The sequence below is a fragment of the Grammomys surdaster genome, unplaced genomic scaffold, assembly GCF_004785775.1.
Source record: "Grammomys surdaster isolate TR1022 unplaced genomic scaffold, NIH_TR_1.0 834, whole genome shotgun sequence".
Taxonomy (NCBI): Eukaryota; Metazoa; Chordata; class Mammalia; order Rodentia; family Muridae; genus Grammomys; species Grammomys surdaster.
Genome location: NW_021605253.1, coordinates 44,896 through 56,478, shown reverse-complemented (window position 1 = coordinate 56,478; position 11,583 = coordinate 44,896). Strand labels below are relative to the sequence as shown.

Sequence of the window (11,583 nt, the reverse complement as noted above, 5' to 3'; positions counted from 1 at the left end):
GAGTCAGAGAGAGAGAGAGAAATAGAGCCACGGTCAGAAAGAGAGGAGGGGGAGGAGGAGAGAGAGGAGGGAGGAAAGAGAGGGGGAGGAGGAGGGGAGAATGAGGAGGAGAGGGAAGGAGAAAGGGAGAGGGAGGGAGGAAGGGAGAGGGAGGGAGGGAGAGAGGGAGAGGGAGGGAGGGAGAGAGGGAGAGGGAGACTGAGAGAGAGAGACAGAGAGAGAGAGACAGAGAGATAGAGTAGAAGCTGGCCATGAGCACGTGGAGAGAGGGGAGGGGAAGGGGGAAGCTGGTGGGACAAGAGGACAGAGGAGAGCAAGAAGACAAGAGGGAGAGGAGGGGGCAAGCAGCCCCTTTTATAGTGAGTCAGGCACACCTGGCTGATGCCAGGTAACTGTGGGGCATAGCCTAGACAAAATGTTAACAATTAGGCTAGCCTGGATTTCATGGAGATACTCCTCTTTCTGCTTCCTGGGTGCTGGGATTAAAACTGTGTGCCATTATACCTGGCCTGGCCTGTTTTTCTTTGAGTACCCTTGGGGCCAAAGAGAGTCAGGGATCTGCTGGAGCTGGAGATGCAGGCAACTGTGAGAGTCCCCCTCAGACAAAGGAAGCTGAGCTACAAGGAAGATTCTCAGAGGAGATAAGCTGCAAAGACTCTGAGACCAGACCAGCCTTCTGGGAGAAGCAGAAACCAGCAGAGATGCCTGAAAGAGATTTAAACCAGAGTCACTTGGAAAGGACACTCTCCAACCTGTTGACCTGCCTGCAGGCTGTGCAGTGTGCTCCAGGTTCCCAGCTTTTGTGAACTATCACCTATTCAGGGGTAGACTTTCGTGATATGCCTGTCTCTGAGTCATTTTTGGCTTCTGTAAGTAACCCCTCACCCATAAGTAACCAATAAAACACATTGGTTCACCAAATTGGACTTTGGCAGTATCCTTATTTTGGTCTGTTGAGAGTTCTCGATCTGGGTTTAGTAGACATTTGTGTTGTGTTTTCCCTGGAAAAGTTTTGGCACACAGTAGGGTGCATGAATGTTCTAGAAAATGGAAGGTTTGGAGAAATTTTTTTTTTTTTTGGATTGTTGATTTTGGGTCTTCAGCCCTATAGAGTCTATTTTATTTACACAACAAAAGCCACCTGGCAGGTTTTGGAAGGTACATACCCTTGAAAGTGTTGTGCATGGATTTTGTTACTTATTTTAAAGTTTTTTTTTTTTAACTAGAACAAATATGCTTCACTGCATGCCTTTCATTGTGACTCCACAGTATGATTAGGAGAGAATGTTTGTGCTGTTTTACATACTGCATGCACTAATGTGGTACGTAAGTTTTAGCCATGAATGAATTTTAACCAATACATTTTAAAAGTTTCTATTTGTCTGTTTAAAGACAGGGTCTCATGAAGGCCAGCCAGGCTAAGCTCCAACTCCCTAAGCAGCTGAATATGGCCTTGAACTTCTAATGTTCCTGCAGGCTCCTCCCACGTGCTATCATTACAGGCAGGTGCCTTCACACTTGTTTGGAGGACTGAACTTGGGGCTTTGTGCATGCAAGGTAAGCACTCTTCAGAGTCATAACAGACAGAGTTTCTCTGCCCTTCTAGAAAGACTGATTCAGATATACCTCCTGAACTGTTAGACTATATCTTATTTTAATTTTATTTGTTGTGTTTATTTACAACAACGAAATAAAATTTTAAAATATTAAATCTTGGTTTTAGCTCAGTGGTAGAGCTATCAAAGTTTCTTTCTATCAAAGGTGGCTAGCCTTTATACTATAATCTCCCCAACCTTGCAGAACCCACACTTAGTAAAACTTACGTTTACCTTCTATAGTCCCAGAACTTGATGACCCTGAGCAGTTGACTTTTTCCTTCATTTCCTGCTCTCCAATTATAAATGAGCCAATTACATTAGATTTTGAGATAATGTTCCCATTAATGGAATGCACGAAGCTACCACCCCTGTCAGAATAGAAGTTAAGTGGACACCCTGGACAGCCTTGCTGGTTGGTTTGGGTTGCATCAAGCCCTTTTCACAAAGAGAAATACCCTTGCCAGGGTTTTATTATGTTGTTTGAGTGTTTCTTTGTACAAAAGCAAGAATATTCTTTTCCAACACCTAGCATGAGAGAGATCTTAGGCTCCATCTCCAGGAAAAGGCGGTAGAGTGGAGTTAAAAATCTTATCTTAGAACTAGACATACAATGGCTGGATCTCATAGTAACCTATGGAGGTAATGGAAGAAAGGAAATACTGAAGGGCAGCGGAATAGAGTAGGGGCTAGGCAGCTGCCTGTGGGCCTTGGCACGCATGCAGTACACTTACATGCATGTATATAAAACACCTGTGCACATAAAATAAAAATAAATCTTTAGCCGGGCGGTGGTGGCGCATGCCTTTAATCCCAGCACTTGGGAGGCAGAGGCAGGTGGATTTCTGAGTTTGAGAGTTCGAGGCTAGCCTGGTCTACAGAGTGAGTTCCAGGACAGCCAGGGCTACACAGAGAAACCCTGTCTCGAAAAACCAAACCAAAAAAAAAATAAATAAATAAAAATAAATAAATAAATAAATCTTTAAAGAATACGAAGCAGAGCTGGTTCGGTGTGGTGGTGCACACCTTTAATCTCAGTGCTCAGGAGGCAGAGGTAGGATCACAGGTGGATCCCTGTGAATTAAAGACCAGCTGGTCTAAAAAGTGAGTTCCAGGATAGCCAAGGTTGGTATGCAAAAAAAAAAAAAAAAAAAAAATCCAAACCGAAACCCAACCCCTCAAAAGGATACAAAATAGAAAAAAAAAAACCTCTTTAAAAAACTGAAAAAGGACCTGGTGATGTACTTCTTGAATTGAAGCACTTGGGAGGTGGGGGAAACAAAGTTCCTCCTTCTAACCCCCTCTAAATGCTGGGTTAAGTCATAAACTCTAAGTGCTGACTTGTTTTGAACTTATGTCTGTGAATTCCATGAATTCTTAGTTTTTGTTAGTTTGTTTTTTACAAATCATTGTTTAGCTGTGACTGGATTTAAACTCATGGAAAGCTGTCTGCCTTTGTTTCTTGGATCTCTCTCTCTCTCTCTCTCTCTCTCTCTCTCTCTCTCTCTCTCTCCTATAAGATCTCAAGACTAACTCAGAACTTATTATGTAACTAAGGGTGAACCTTGAATGCCTGATTTTCCTGCCATGAGGGTCTCACTCTACAGCCTTGGCTAGTCTGGGACTCACAGAGGTCTGCATCTGCCTCAGTTTCCGTAGTGCAGGGATTAAAGGCCTATTCCATCATGTCTGTTTTTGTTTGTTTTGGGCTTGTCCTCATACCCTGGAATTTGAATTATTTGCCCTGTACCCTCAGCTGAAGGAGTTTAATATTGAAGTCATATGAATGCTGAACCTGTAAGTCAGCCCCAATTAAATGTTGTCCTTACAAAAGTTGCATTGCATTGGTCATGGTGTCTGTTCAACCCTAACTAAGTGTGGAAGTGAACAACGAGAGAAAGAGAGAGAGAGAGAGAGAGAGAGAGAGAGAGAGAGAGAGAGATTAATGTTTTTGTAGTGATTCCTGCTGGGTTGCCAGCAGAGTTGTTGCTTTGTACCACCAGTTCAAATATAAAATCAGTTAAAAAGACAAAACATAGCCGGGCGGTGGTGGCACACGCCTTAAAATCCCAGCACTTGGGAGGCAGAGGCAGGTGGATTTCTGAGTTTGAGAGATCGAGGCTAGCCTGGTCTACAGAGTGAGTTCCAGGACAGCCAGTGCTATAAGAGAAACCCTGTCTCAAAACAAACAAACAAACAAACAAACAAACAAAAAAAGACAAAACATTTTGTATTATTATTAAAATGTTTTGTTCTTTTGAACCATTCTGGCTATGTGGCTCAGGCTGGCTTGAATCATGTCTCAGTTTCTGAAACACTGTGCAACATCACATCTTACTATGAAAATGATTTTTTAGCCGAGGGACCACTGAAAATGGTTTTAGAAATTCCCAGAGGTCAAGGCACCCTGTTCACAATCCCTAGTTGAGAGGGAAACCAGCAGAGTGTTTTCACAGTTATAATCCCACCACATGAGGTTGATGGGTGACTAGCATGAATTAAAGGCAGTTTCATCTGTATAGGGAGTTTGAGGCCAACCAGGGCTAAGTCAGACCTTATCTCAAGGAGGAAAAAAAAACCCTACAAATTCAAGCGCCAAGAGAAAAGAAATTGGTAGATTTCATTACGTCTGGAAATAGAATTTTATTTTGAGACAGGGTCTCACCATAGAGGAGGAGGAGCTGAACTTCCTATCCTAATGTCTAAGCCTCCTAAATACTGGACCTACTAGGTGAAAGCAACATATCTAGCCGAAGATGGAGTTTTAAGGGGACTTTAAAGGATTGGCGCTGATTGGAAGAAGCCTGGGAGGTAAAACTGAGGTCTTCTCTGTTGGAAAGGTAATTAAATAACAAAGGCGTGTGTTCGTTTGCTTGCTTGCTTTTTACTTGTGATTCTGTGTGATGTGGTGATATGTACCTATCACCTGCTTTTGTTAACACTGTCCTTTTGAAGGGGGAGTTTACCTATCACTGTTGTCAAGAGATATTTAGGTCTTTGAATTTGTCTGAATGTAAAAATAAGAGACAGGCATAGTGTCTTACTGGGGAGGCTGAGGCAGGAGGATTGCTAGTTCAGTGCCAGCCCGGGCTGTTAAAAGCCAGGCCTTCAAGAGTCGTCTAGCTAGATACTGTCTCAAAAACCACAAAACCACATCCAAATAAAACAGAGAGACTCCCCCCTCTAGTGTGATTTGGATAACAATAGTTTTCAAATTTGCGTGCTGCACCCCTTTGAGGTCAGGGAACTGCGATTGCCTCATTGACAAGTATGCTGGACGATGAATTACTTTGTCAATTGATTGCAAGGGCTTCGCGATTCTCGAAGGATGGCTCCCCGCGCTTGCCGTAACCTGGACTGGACCATTGCATCCTGCGGGTGTGTGAGTGCAAGAGGAGGAGAGAGCGGAGCGGAGGGCGTGTGTCGGGCAAAGCCCGGAGCCCCGGAGGACGACTGCCTCCCCGAGCCAGCCACCTGTCCGTCCTCCAGCCTTGACCTCGTCGCGCCTCGCCGCAGCGGCCTTGTCTGCAAGGCTCCCTCGGGAGCAGGTGAGTGGCGGCGCCTTGCTCCGAGCACCCCCGTGACCCTGGGGCGGTGGCGGTGGCCGGCCGGGGAGGCGGCCTCGGCGCACAGTAATGGCAGCGCTGTGAGCCGGGGAACGCGAGCTGACAGCCGCCGCCGCCCACCCTCCGAGCCGGGGGCTTCGTCCTTTACGCCTGCGGGTTGCCTCCCTCCCCGGGCCCCTGCCCTCGCCCTGCTTTTGCAGAAGGTAACCCCGTTGAAAGCTGGGGAGCCGGGCTGCGGGTGCAGGGAAACTTCCCTTCCCGGCGAATGGGTGGCGGGGATGGGGCGACCTGGCGGAGGGGAGTGGGCTGAGAGCTGGAGGCCCGGCAAGATGGTGTCCTGTGAGTGACCTCCGATCCCCCAGACTACTGACCCTTAAGCCAGGCAACCCCTGGACCAGGTCCGGGGCCTCCCCGATCCACTGCCGGCCGCCCCTCCCTCGGCCTCATTTTCCTCCTAAGGAGGGAAGGTGAGAGTGTGCTCTCCTGCTTACATTTACGTGCGTACACAGAGACCAAAGTCTCTGTAGAAGGGGGTGGCATCAATCTCATACATCCTAGCCACGAGTATTTTCACTTTTGTTTCCGCAGACAGTGAAGATTGATAGCTTTGGGGAGGAGTATTCTACGTGCATGCTACACCTCTTGCCTCAACACTTATGGGCTGGTGAAATAAGAGCCTCACATTCTCTCCAGCACTTGTTTACATACTAGAGTCTAAACCCTTCCTTACCATTACGTGCGTGCAAGTAGAACATCTTTTGAATTTGCATTGTTATTATAAGTTATCCCCGTACTCCTTGGTTACTATTATTGGAGGATGGCAGTAGTCTCTAAGTTTCAATTTGAAGATAAGACATGAACAACTGAGTTGCAGATGTAGCTCAGTGCTACAACACTTTGATTAGCATGCAAGAAGCCCTGGGTTCAACTCCATCGACTTCAAAAAAAAAAAAAAAGTGTGTGTGTGTCGCTTATTGACTTTTTAATAGAAAATATTCTTGCCCTAGAACTTACTTCAAATCCACATTGATAACACAATATGGGAGATGGGTTTAGTTTTCTTATCTCATGTGTCATTCCAAGACACAAAAAGTGATCTAACTAGCTTAACTTTGGCTCTTCTGCCCATATACAGTATTTGGAAGTCCCTTTCCAAAGAGTTCCAAATGAATTAACATTAGTGTACAGTTTTTAGAGTTATTACCCCTCTCATTTGTGACTTGTGGGAAGGTTTGGTGTTTGGGGTGGGGGGAGATTGTTTTGTTTTTTTTGAGACAGGGTCTTTCTTATGCAGCCCTGGCTGTATGGGATTCACTGTGTATACCAGATGGCCTCAAACTCCAAGATATCCATCTGTCTCTGCCTCCCTAGTACTGGGATTAAAAGCATGTGGTGTCACACCCAACTCTCTTTAACTGTTTTGCTGTATAACCCTAATTGGTCTGGTACTTACCGTGTAGCCCACCTAACTGCACATTCTTGGGAGTCCTACCTCAGTAGGTGCTGGAGTTACAGATGAATGCCATCAGGCCCTGCTTTCTTTAATTTTCTGTATTTTATCAATATATCATTCGTTTATCAGTGTCTTTTAGTTTTTCATCATGCACAATTGAGCATCGAATGTGAAATCTCTTTTCCTTCCTGCTTTCCTACTTTCCTTCTTGCTTTCCTTCCTTCCTTCCTCCTTTCTTTCTTTTTTTGGTTTTGGTTTCAAGACAGGGCTTCTGTGTAACAACCCTGGCTGTACTGGAACTCACTATGTAGACTAGACTGGCCTGGAACTCAGAGATTCACCTGCCTCTTGCCTCCTGAGTACTGAGAAAGGTGAGTGTTGGTATTAAAGGCATGTATCAGTACTGTCTGCCTAGATCTCTGCTTTCTTAAAGCTTCAATTCTAGCTGAGATGGAGAGACATAGATAAGAAGGAAATAAGGAATTCTGATGATTGGGAAAATTGTTTTGGACACTATGGTTTAAAAAAGTCCCTCTGAGGTGACCTTTGACATATTTGAAGAGGCAAGAATGAACAGGTCTGAAAGTTCTGAAGACACTCTGGAAGAAATGCAAACGTAAAGCCCCAGGTAGGGAGTCCAGCTCAGGATCAACAGCTCTGCAAGGGAAAACTGGGTGAGAGCGGCTTGGGCCAGAGTGTGGTTTTTAAAAAACATTTCAAGTTTTAGAATTTGAAAGCAGATAGTAATGGTTTGATTTACATTCTGTTGATGTCAAAAGGTACCACTGCGCCCCTGGGGTCAGATTTGTGGAACCTTAAAGGACAAGTAACAAAGTTTCCAGATGTGTTGAAGGTACTTGTTGAATGTGATGTAGTTTGGAAGAGTGAAGTTGTTTGGTGGTGGGCATCTCCTGGGTTTTAGGGTTCATTGCCAAGGTGGAGGAGTCATTCAGTTTGCTCCTTAATTTGAAGTCTTTCATGTACCAGCTCTGGTCTTAACAACTGGGATAGTGAAAAATTAGATAAGTCTGTGCCTTCATGAAAAGTGGGGAGAGAAACATGGATTGAGGGAGTTTTATCTGTCTTGTTAATTGGTGGGTCATTTCCAAAGATAGGTTTTTGTGCCTTTTACTTGCTGTGTAGAAATGGTAGCACACCTTACTTGGACACTTTGATAGTATTTTAGAAGTTACAAACAGGGATAAGGACATCAAAAGAAAGATGAGAGGAAGTGGAGAAGCCTGTAGGAACAGCGGCATTTCTGGTCTGATCTTTGCCTTCATCGAGTGTGTGCTTAGTTCACCCAGGCCTTCCACATGTGCTGTGTAGCTCAGGCTGGCCTTTTACTCTTTGGTATTTCCTGCATCAGCCCCTTTCCTGAAAGTACAGGGATTATTGGTGCATGTACATTTGTAGGCTCAGATGTATGCTCTTTGAAGAATGTTTCTTTATTTTCAAGAAACTTGTACTTTAACCCCCTTGCCTGCCATTTCTGTTTTTTGTTTGTTTGTTTGTTTGTTTGTTTTTTGTTTCTTTGAGACAGAGTTTCTCTGTGTAGCCCTGGCTGTCCTGGAGCCCACTCTGTAGAACAGGCTGGCCTGGAACTCAGAAATCCTCCTGCCCCTGCCTCCCAAGTGCTGGGATTAAAGGCGTGTGCCACCACTGCTCGGCCATTGCCTGCCATTTCTTCATGTGTGCCAGGAAATATTTGGACGTGATTAAAAGGGATGTTTTCTTTTATGTGTGCTATCTGTTACAGTAAGTTCATCACAAGATCAAGTCCTGGCTAGAACTTAGTAGTGTAAAGACTTAACTGGTGAGGTAAAAGTGAGGGAAATGCCAGGCCTGGTAGCTCAGGCCTGTGATTCATTCTAGCTACTTCAGAGGCTTAAGTGGAAGGAGAAATTCAGGACCTGCGGAGGGTATAGAATAAGTTCCAAGTCAGTTGGAATTTAGCATGCCTTGTTTTAAAGAAAAAAAGAAAAAGCCGAGCAGTGGTGGCACATGCCTTTAACCTTAGCACTTAGGAAAGCAGAGGCAGGCAGATCTCTCTTGATCATAGTTCAAGGCCAGCCTGGTCTACAGAGTGAGTTCAATGACAGCCAGAGCTACATAGAGAAACCCTGTCTCAAGGGGACAAAGCAACAAAAATCGTAAATAAATAAGCATAGTAAGGAGGGGCAGGGATAGATCTTACTGCTGAAGTGATGTGAGGCTCTCGGTATTCTCTACTCCCAAGTACTGCACAGAAGCATGGAAGATAAGAGCAGGAATTTAAAATGTTGGAAGTTGGGAATTAATTCAGTGGTATACTTAAACTAGGCCTGTTTAAAAATTTGGTAATTGCAAGAGATTGGTGCTTGAGGTGTATGGCTGGTTTTTGTTTGTCCTTTGAGTTTTTCTTTTCCTTTTTCCTTCCTTTCTTTCCCCTCCCCCCCTCCTCTCCCTTTCTTTCTTTCCTTTTCTTCCCCCAGGCAAGGTCTCACTGTGTAGCCCTGGCTAGCATGGAACTCTCAAGGAACTACCTGCTTTAGTCTGCCTAGTTCTGGGATTAAAGGCTGTGCACCACCACCTAGGCCTGAATTCATTCTTATTAAATAGCCTGTTCAGAGTGATTTAAATCTTACTAATATATCATGTTAAACTGAAGAAATTAGCATAATTCTGTGTTTTGAACCATCCAGACTGGAGATGTGCTGGGTAGCCTGTTTGCCTACTGTGCATGAAGGCCTGAGTTGGATCACTAACACTGCTAGGCAGGCCTGTCTATAATCCCAGCATGGGGGGAGGTGGAGACGGGATAGAAATTCAAGGATCAGAGCTACATAAGACCTTACGTCAGCCGGGCGGTGGTGGCGCACGCCTTTAGTCCCAGCACTTGGGAGGCAGAGGCAGGTGGATTTCTGAGTTCGAGGCCAGCCTGGTCTACAGAGTGAGTTCCAGGACAGCCAGGGCTACACAGAAAAACCCTGTCTCGAAAAACCAAAAAAAAAAGAAAAGAAAAAAAAAAAAAGACCTTACGTCAAAAAAGAAAACAAAAAGCATTAGATATATTTGATATTACTCCTTTATATTTAACTTTTAATTGGAACAGACTTACTGGGATATTAGAACATTGAGTTTTAAGACAATTACCACTGCTGAGATTTTTGTTTTTTTTGAGACAGGGTGTCTCTCCATAGCCCTGGCTGTCCTGGAATTCACTACAAAGATCAGGCTGGCTTCAGACTCAGAGATTTGCTTGCCTCTTCCCATCAATTCCTTAGATAAGAGGCGAGTTCCAAAGTGCCCACCTAAGATTCTTAAGTTTTCTTTGGTGTTTTAAAAATTGGCTTCTAGCATAACATGATCTGGAATGTACTATGAAATGGAACAGTAACCTTGAACTCTTGACCTGCTTCCACTTTTGAAGTAGGGTTACTCAATCCTTTGCTATACTTGGTGTCTGTGATTGTGTTTTGTGTCTTGGAACATTGTTTACTACTTTGAATTCTCTCGGCTGAAGATTTTAGAGGAGAGACAAAAGTTTCTTAAGTTGTTTTAAACTATGTTTATTTTTCAGTTTGAGACCTGGTCTTGCTGCATAGCCCAGGCTAGCCTAGAATTCATTCTGAATCCTTGCCTAGCCTTAGACTCATGCTCCTCCTCTTCTCAGCCTCTGCAGTGGCTGGGTTACCAGCTGTATGCAAACACATGCTTGCAAAGTTCTCATACTTTGAACTTTCAGTTAGTTGTCTTAGATATTTCTGTAAAAAAATGAGACTGCTCATTCTTTCCATCCTCTCCCCTTCCATGGTCATGTGTAGTTAAGGCTGGCCTCAAACTCAGCATCCTAAGTGCCATCACACATGATCTCATGACCAATGGCCAGGCAGTCACTCTTACCAATCAAGTTTCATCCCATGCTCAAGATGGTTCTTAACTAAAAACTAGTCCACATGGAATTCTTGTTGTTACTGCTACTATCTTTGTCTCTCTTTGTTTTATACAGGAGATTAAAGAGTCAATTTCTAGCTCAGAGAAACAATCTTTGAGAAAGTAGTACTTTTTGAAGCATTAGACACCAGTGACTATAAGACATTAAATGTGTTATGTCTTATGCTTAAAAATTCTTTTTTTTTTTTTTTTTGGTTTTTTGTGACAGGGTTTCTCTGTATAGCCCTGGCTGTCCTGGAACTCACTCTGTAGACCAGGCTGGCCTCGAACTCAGAAATTCGCCTGCCTCTGCCTCTCAAATGCTGGGATTAAAGGCGAGTGCCACCACTGCCTGGCCAGGATTTTCTTTAATAGACTTAAACATTTAGTGTTAACCATTGTTAGTCATTAAATTATAGCCTCATTAACATGTCAGAATTTTTCATACAAACAGGTTAACAGCTTATTATTTTTTTATTTCTCTAATATGCTATAAGCTTAAGCTTTGTTACACCTCCAACATCCTTTGGCAGTTTAGATTAGAATACACTAAATATTTAATAAGTATCTATTAACTCAGTAAAGTCTTTGTTCTAAAGTATGCTTTTTTTTTTTTTAAATCTGGGTATGTGGTGGTGGGGAGTTCTTGCTAAGCCCTGGATCTCCGAATGGACCAGCAGCTTACACTCCAGTAGTTTTGCATTTATTAGTTTAGTATAAGTTGCATTTCATAGAAGGAAATGCTCAACTCGCATTTATAAATTTTGTTTGAAATAAAGTATCATAGGCTACTTACATTTTTTAAAAATTTGTAACAATTTTAGACAAACAGAACACTTGGAAAAATAACAGGCTCAAGTATTCTCATTAACCAGCATTTTCTATTATCCAACAATTTACCTGACCCAGGTCCAGCAATTGATGTGATGTTCTACACTAGGGAGTTAAGACAGGAGAATCACTTCAAGTTCAAATGACTGTTCCCAGACCACATAGTTAGACTCACTCTCTCTCTCAATCTCTCTCTCTCTCTCTCTCTCTCTCTCTCTCTCCC

The 11,583-nt window shown here is 43.6% G+C and overlaps 1 protein-coding gene across 2 annotated transcripts in view; it reads left to right on the top strand.

The window, feature by feature from the left end:
* Positions 1 to 4,941: 4,941 nt before the first annotated feature.
* The window catches only part of Cul2 (cullin 2), a 46,093-nt gene continuing 39,451 nt past the window's right edge, over positions 4,942 to 11,583 (top strand). The window contains exon 1 of one of the 2 annotated variants that reach the window (XM_028782654.1): positions 4,942 to 5,143. The gene's annotated coding sequence lies outside the window, so the exon portion shown is untranslated. Of the gene's footprint in view, positions 5,144 to 5,180; positions 5,365 to 11,583 lie in introns of those variants that run through there. The other variant, XM_028782652.1, reaches the window with a different exon arrangement.